The 7,082-nt window shown below is 35.4% G+C and overlaps 1 pseudogene; it reads right to left on the bottom strand.

The window, feature by feature from the left end:
• Positions 1-6,212: 6,212 nt before the first annotated feature.
• On the bottom strand, positions 6,213-6,311 carry LOC132315185 (small nucleolar RNA R71; annotated as a pseudogene).
• Between the last annotated feature and the right edge of the window lie 771 nt (positions 6,312-7,082).

Raw genomic sequence — 7,082 nt, 5'->3', positions numbered from 1 at the left:
ACACCACTTGAAACGTGCCTGGAGGGCCCCACACGCGCTCACACTCGTCTGGGGCATGCAGCAGCTGAAGGCACGCGCCCCCACGCACAGGCACACGCCTGGGACGCGTGGGATGCGCCCCCACGTACCTTCACGTGCGTGGAGGTACAAATCACCTTGGCTAGCGCATGTGATGCACGCGCCAGCTTGTTTTCTCTCTGCCACTTCTTGGCGCGTGAGGAACACGTGCCTGGAACACCCTATCTGCGCCACATGGGATAATTTCCCATCAATGCTCTTGATCTAATGGTTCAGATTCCAGCTGCACCATATAATTTTGTTCCGCGAAGCATGCGATCATCAGTCCTCCTATCTCTAGTCAATACCTCGCCGTTGGCGACTCTCCGGTCACTGGAAAGTCACCAAAAATTCCAGAAAATATAAATTAAGCCCAAAAAATTCCGGAAAAATTCCAGAAAATTCCTGAAGCCTAATTTAACCTTTTTGAACCTCTTTGAAGCTTCATAGCATCCTTTGATGAAGATTACATGGCTTTAAACATATTTACAATTTGAAATACAATGAAAAAGAAAATTAAATTACATTATTGAACTTTCAAACGGCTAAATCAAAACCTTAATTACATTCATCCAAAGATTAAATTACATTCAATTATCCTATAAGCTTCATCCATGGCCCAAACACACATCATCATCCATTCACAATTATACATACATCTTCATGTATCAATATATATCAATATATTAATTCATACATCAACATACATTAATAAATAAATATATGCATATCAAAATTGGATCCATGAATGATGAATTTGATAAAAACATGATCTCTAGTAACGAATAAAACTATGCTCTGATATCACTGTTGGGAAACGTGCTAGTTTTAAAAACTTTTTGAGGGATTTTGATTCATAGATCTTGATTCATCACATATAGACAAGTTTTATGCAAAAATAAAATATGATGTATCATTCAATTAACAGATTGAATACTTACATCAAAGGTCTGAGTAAACCTTTAAAACTTTCATCTAAAGTGAATGTTCTCACTTATTGTAGATATCTTAGCAAGATGCCTTCTCCTTGGATCTCCATCTTCTTGGTAATTGTTTTACCTTTAGGAATCACTCATAAACCTCCATGAATGACCTTGGAAAACTAGGCTTGTGGGAGCCTACATTAGATGAGAACATAAACCCTAATTTTCTAGAGAGAGAAAATAGGTTCATTTTTCCTTCTTCCAAAAATTACACCAAAAATATACATAGATCATGTATATTTATAGGCAACATAAAGATAAAGAAAAGGAAACAACAAATTCTTCTCAATCTCTAATTCACATGTCTCAAATCTAATATGATTCCAATATCAAGTTGGGCTATGAGTGAGAATTTATTGGGCCTATTATTTTATTGGCTATAATGAATTAATAATTGGCCCGGTCCATGGACCCAATTCAATTAATTCATAAATTAATTTCTACTCCACTAAAAGAAATTAATTGAACTCCAATTAAATAATAAATAACCTCTAAGTCAATATTGCACTTTGACCCCTCTATGCATAATTAGTTATCGGATAAATAAAGCCATCAATCCGACTACTTAATTAATATATTTATTTTGATACCTTTGATTATTTCTGGCTCGATCACAATAAAACATTTGTTTGACAAAAATAATAATTTAAATAAATAAATATATAATAAATCATTTTGTCTAAAACCACACGAAGGCCTTCGAATTTACTTTGTGATCAACCATAATCAATACAAAATAAATACAAGTAGCAATGATACAAATATTAAAAATATAACTCTCTAACTATTAATTATATAACTACCCAAAGTGTCGGTCTAAGGATCCCGAATAATCCGCCGAACAAATCAAAGTAATTATTAATTAATAAAAGAGTCTATACTTTTCTCATGCTTAAGAGTTAAATGCCATGACAGTGATAGGGAGCAATTGCATACGACGACTCTCGCAATATATCTCAACCTAACGCGGATGCAGTTCAAGTCTTAATTAATTATGATTCCATCCATAATTACTGACTATGAATAATTTATGATTACTATTTATATTCATGTATTGATCGCCATCACATACACTATCAATTTTATAATGAATCGAAACATAATACATTGAATTCACCAATTGTACAAAACATAAATATTTCAGAAATGTCAGGAACAATTTAGTTCACTCTAACAGAGTCGAACAAGTTTGGTAACAAGGCAATAATCATGTCAACTTGAAACTTACCACCCAAGTCAGCCCTATTGTTCTCCAGCTAATTTTTAAATAATAAACAATCATTTTTCAAAATTCGATTTCATACTGGAGTTCCTTAGGCTATCTTGATGGTATTCAAGTTTGACATAGTATTTTGGCATACTCTCTATCTAATCTCACCAAAACATCTTATTGACATTTAACATGATGCTTGAAGAAAATAAAATAATGTAAATATTAGCTTTGGAGCATATTCGAGGTAAACTCTAGAATACTGCACCAAGTCATATCATTTGCCTTATTTCACTTATTCAAAGCATTAATGTTCTCTTGGGTATCTTAAAGTAAAAGGATGAGGTTTAGGAATAGTAAATACATTTGTACCCTTACGTTGTGAATAAAATATCTAAGTTCCTTTCCCAGTCAATATTAATGAGGTCCAGTATATTGAATATGTAAGCAAGCAGATAAGCTGAATTAGATATAATAAATCATTTTGTCTAAAAACACACGAAGGCCTTCGAATTTACTTTGTGATCAACCATAATCAATACAAAATAAATACAAGTAGCAATGATGCAAATATTGAAAATATAACCCTCTAACTATTAATTACATAACTACCCAAAGTGTCGGTCTAAGGATCCCGAAGAATCCGCTGAACAAATCAAAGTAATTATTAATTAATAAAAGAGTCTATATTTTTCTCATGCTTAAGAGTCAAATGCCCTGACGGTGATAGGGAGCAATTGCATACGACGGCTCTCGCAATATATCTCAACCTAACGCGGATCCAGTTCAAGTCTTAATTAATTATGATTCCATCCATAATTACCGACTTTGAACCATTATGATTACTATTTATATCCATATATTGATCGCCATCACATACATATATAAATATCTTTTGTAATCAAGAGGACACTATCAATTCTATAATGAATCGAAACATAATACATTGAATTCACCAATTGTACAAAACATAAATATTTCAGAAACGTTAGGAACATATGTCACTTTAATCCAAATAGGAATTTGCTATGCTAGGGCATATAAATCCTAACAACATCTTCGATCGATCTCAGATCAAAGTTCAATCGATCCAACATTATCAATCTCAGCACTTCGAGATGGATCAGAGCCATAATGACATTTTCAGAGATCTCAACAGTTCGATCAATCCAACATCATTCTTCGATCAATCGAACTGCTTTGTCCTTATCTAAATGATTGATCTTATCTATTTGTACCACCCTACCAACCACTTTTGTCCTTTTCCCAAAAATATCTTCAAAATATCTCAGATTTGTCTTTATCCAAAGAGCGCCACCAATGAAGATCGATTCAGCTTAAGTTCGATGGATCTCAGCAATGTTCGATCGATCCAAGTCTAAGGTTCAATCGATCGAACTTCCTCCAGTGCGAAAAAGTTAAATTTCCAGCTCATTGAAAGTTGTCCTTTATCCAATCGTTGGGGAATATGCTTTGCATGACCCCAGCTCATTTTGGGTGTCACTTAACCTACCTATAAAAGGAATATGATGCACTTTTTGAGGGAGACACTTAGCATTTGGTAGATACAACTTTAGTGGCTATTCTTAGTGTAAAAGAAAAGAGGAGGAGGCTAGAGACACCATTGGAGTTCTTCATCAACAAGGAGCAAATTTCTTCCATGGAGTTAGCCTTTGAGGGTCGGAGCAACATCACCATGAGTGACTAGACATCCTCTTGGGGCTAGAGTTAGCCCCAAACATGCTTTCTATATCTTAATCTTGTGTATTATTGATGGATTAGTGTTGTAGTTAATGTTTTGATACTTTGATATATATAAATCTTGATTGTTCAATGATTTATATGGTTAAATGCTTTCAATTGATCATTTCATTATATCCATATGTCTATGTATGTTAGAATAGATGTTCATGTGCTTGTCTCTAGATTTTGTATTATTGATGCATGTCTATGTGTATTGATGCTATAGATTTAGAGATTGTCAAAACATAGTGCTTAATGGAATGCTCTTGTGATTTTCTTGATGGTTCATACTTATTCCTTGATTGATTGTGCCTCTCCCTTAGTTTGTTTTCATGCTAGTAGTGTAGATGTAGTGCAGTTGTAGTGTAGTGTTAAATGGGAGGACAATCCATGCTTGTTGTTTGATGATCCAAGCTTTTGAATGCAAGTAGCATATGTCTCTAACCTTGTGTTGTATTTGGATTGTGAGCTTAATGAAATGATTAATGGCTTGTTTTGATTTATTATGCCTTTCACATGTTGTTTAGACAATAGATGCTTCATTGCTTAGATATATTGTGCCTTTCACATGATGTTTAGACAATATATGCTTGACTAGCCATCCTTGCTTGTTAAATCAACCAAACACATACACACACCAATATTACAACACACCATTTTCCCTCATTAATCACTTGTCAATGGTATGGAAATGCATTACTTGGTGGTGATCTCTAAACCCCAAGACTCTTCTCTCTCTTATTTGCTCTTAGTTGCATTCTTTTGTTATCACTTAGTTAATTTAGTTGCTCTCTAGTCTAATCAACCAACCAACCAATTGTTTGATCACTCGACTTACTAGCCCTAATTGCAATTCCACAACCTTGTTCGAACCTCACAATCCTTTGGGACGATCCCTACTCGCCCTAGCTATATTTATAGTGAAAGGTAGTAGTGGCTTTTATAAATGTAGAACTCTTAGCCCTCGCCTTAATGCAAACTCTCTAAGCTTGATGGTGTAGGGCGGCGACATACCACCATCAGTTTTTGGCGCCGTTGCTGGGGATTGATTTGATTTGGCAACGTCGGAATTATGGAATCAATTAGGATTAGTACTCTTTTGATCGTGTCTTTACTTTATTTTTATTTTTCTTTTTGGTTACTTATTATGTTGTTCTTACTTGACTAGGTGCATTGTTGGAGAGGAAGCAAGCAAAGGAGCATTCAAGCAAAGCAAAGAAAGTAAAAAGCTAAAAATTTAAAAAATTTGTTGAGCTAAGCTTTAAATTTGGAATTAAAGTGCTAAAGGACCTTTGTGAGACTTTCTTTACTCAATCCCTTAGTTAAATCGTCGGCCCGCGTGGAGGCTTGTTTTTAATTGTTTTTTGCATCATTGTTGTTAAAGCATGGGAGTATGAATTAAGTGTTTGTGGAAATAGTCTAATTGCATTGTTGTGAAGGCATAATGTTTGTCATTCTTTGTGCTTGTTGTGTTTTGCATTGTGCATGCATAGATGTCATTCATTGAGACCCACTCTTGTCCCTTTAGATTTGCATCTTGAATCCATCGTTAAAAATCTTAGGGGAAGAGGAAGTTCAAATAGAACCAATCTATCAATGGATGACCATAATGATGATCATGTTGAAGACCTTGGTCACATAGACCAACAAGGTATTCTTCATCCTAATGTGCACAATTAGAACATACAAGTACCATTAAGCATGCCTAGGCCATACATTCACCAACCACCACAACAATAAGGCCAAGCTCCATATGGAATGCCAAGGCCAATGTATGCTCCACAACCTCCCATCATCAATCAAGGAATTAAAAACCAAGGTGTTCATGTTGCACCTCAAGTAGCTAATCCACCTTTTGCTTTAAGAGACCATTATGTGCCTAATGAATATAATGCACCCACATGCATCCAATTGCCTCCATTTAGAGCACATCATTATGAAATTAAGCCACAAACCATTCAAATGCTTCCTAACTATCATGGACTTCCAAGTGAAGAACCTTACAAGCATTTGGATGAGTTTCTTGAAGTATGTTCCACCGTAAAATATACAGGCACGCCAGAAGAGGTCTTAAGACTCAAACTTTTTCCATTCACCTTAAAAGACAAGGCAAAGTATTGGTTTAACAATCTTAAGCCTTTTTTAGTCACTTCTTGGGCAGAAATGCAACAAGAGTTCTTGAAGAAGTACTATCCGGTTTCTAAGACCAATGCCATGAGAACCTCAATACGAGAATTTTCACATGGGGATGGAGAAATGTTTTATGAGGCATGGGAACGCTTCAATGAGTTGCTTAGGAAGTGTCCACATCATGACATGCCCAAATGACAATTAGTTTAATATTTCTTTAAGAGCTTATTAGACAATTATAAGGGTATGGTTAATGTTTCCATGGGTGGCTCATACATTAATAGGCATGAGGATGACGTGTGGCGTCTTTATGAGAGCATGAGTGAAATTTCTTTGCATAGAACATTATCATCCAAGAATGGTAGAAATTCAAAAGGTAGGAAGAGTGTTGGCTTACATCAAGTCGACCATTCAAATGAAATAGCCGCCAAAATGAAGTCTTTATCTCAAAGGTTTGATCAATTTTTGATTAACCAAAACTCGGCGAACCAAGTATCTTCCTTCCCCAACCATTCTCATCGTGCATCAAATGAAACATGTATGACTTGTTCTAGTGTTCTTCATTTTACTTCTCATTGTCCTCACGAACAAGTGCAAAATGAACCTAATGAACAAGTCAATACAGCTTTTGTGAACTAAGGGAACAATCCTTATGGTACTCACTATAATCCAAGTTGGAGGAATCATCCGAATTTCTCTTGGAAAAACCAAGGAGAGGGCTCAAACCCTTCCCAAGGCGATTTTCAAGGGAATATTCCACCTCCACTTCAAAACCAAGGATTCCAAGGTTATAGACCTTATCAATCACAAGGGAATCAATTTACTAATTCTCATTTTCCCAACCAATCTTATTCCCAAGGAAATACTAAAAGTCCCCCCTTTGAAGAAAATTTTTTGAATGCTTTGGGTACTTTAGAGGCTAACACTCAATTGCTTCATTCTCACTCTCAATCTATTGC

The sequence above is a fragment of the Cornus florida genome, unplaced genomic scaffold, assembly GCF_030987335.1.
Source record: "Cornus florida cultivar Cherokee Brave unplaced genomic scaffold, ASM3098733v1 CherokeeBrave_3.0.0_Hap2_Chr06, whole genome shotgun sequence".
Classification (NCBI taxonomy): Eukaryota; Viridiplantae; Streptophyta; class Magnoliopsida; order Cornales; family Cornaceae; genus Cornus; species Cornus florida.
Note: the sequence above shows the minus strand (reverse complement) of the source record. Positions and strands in the feature narration are given on the sequence as shown.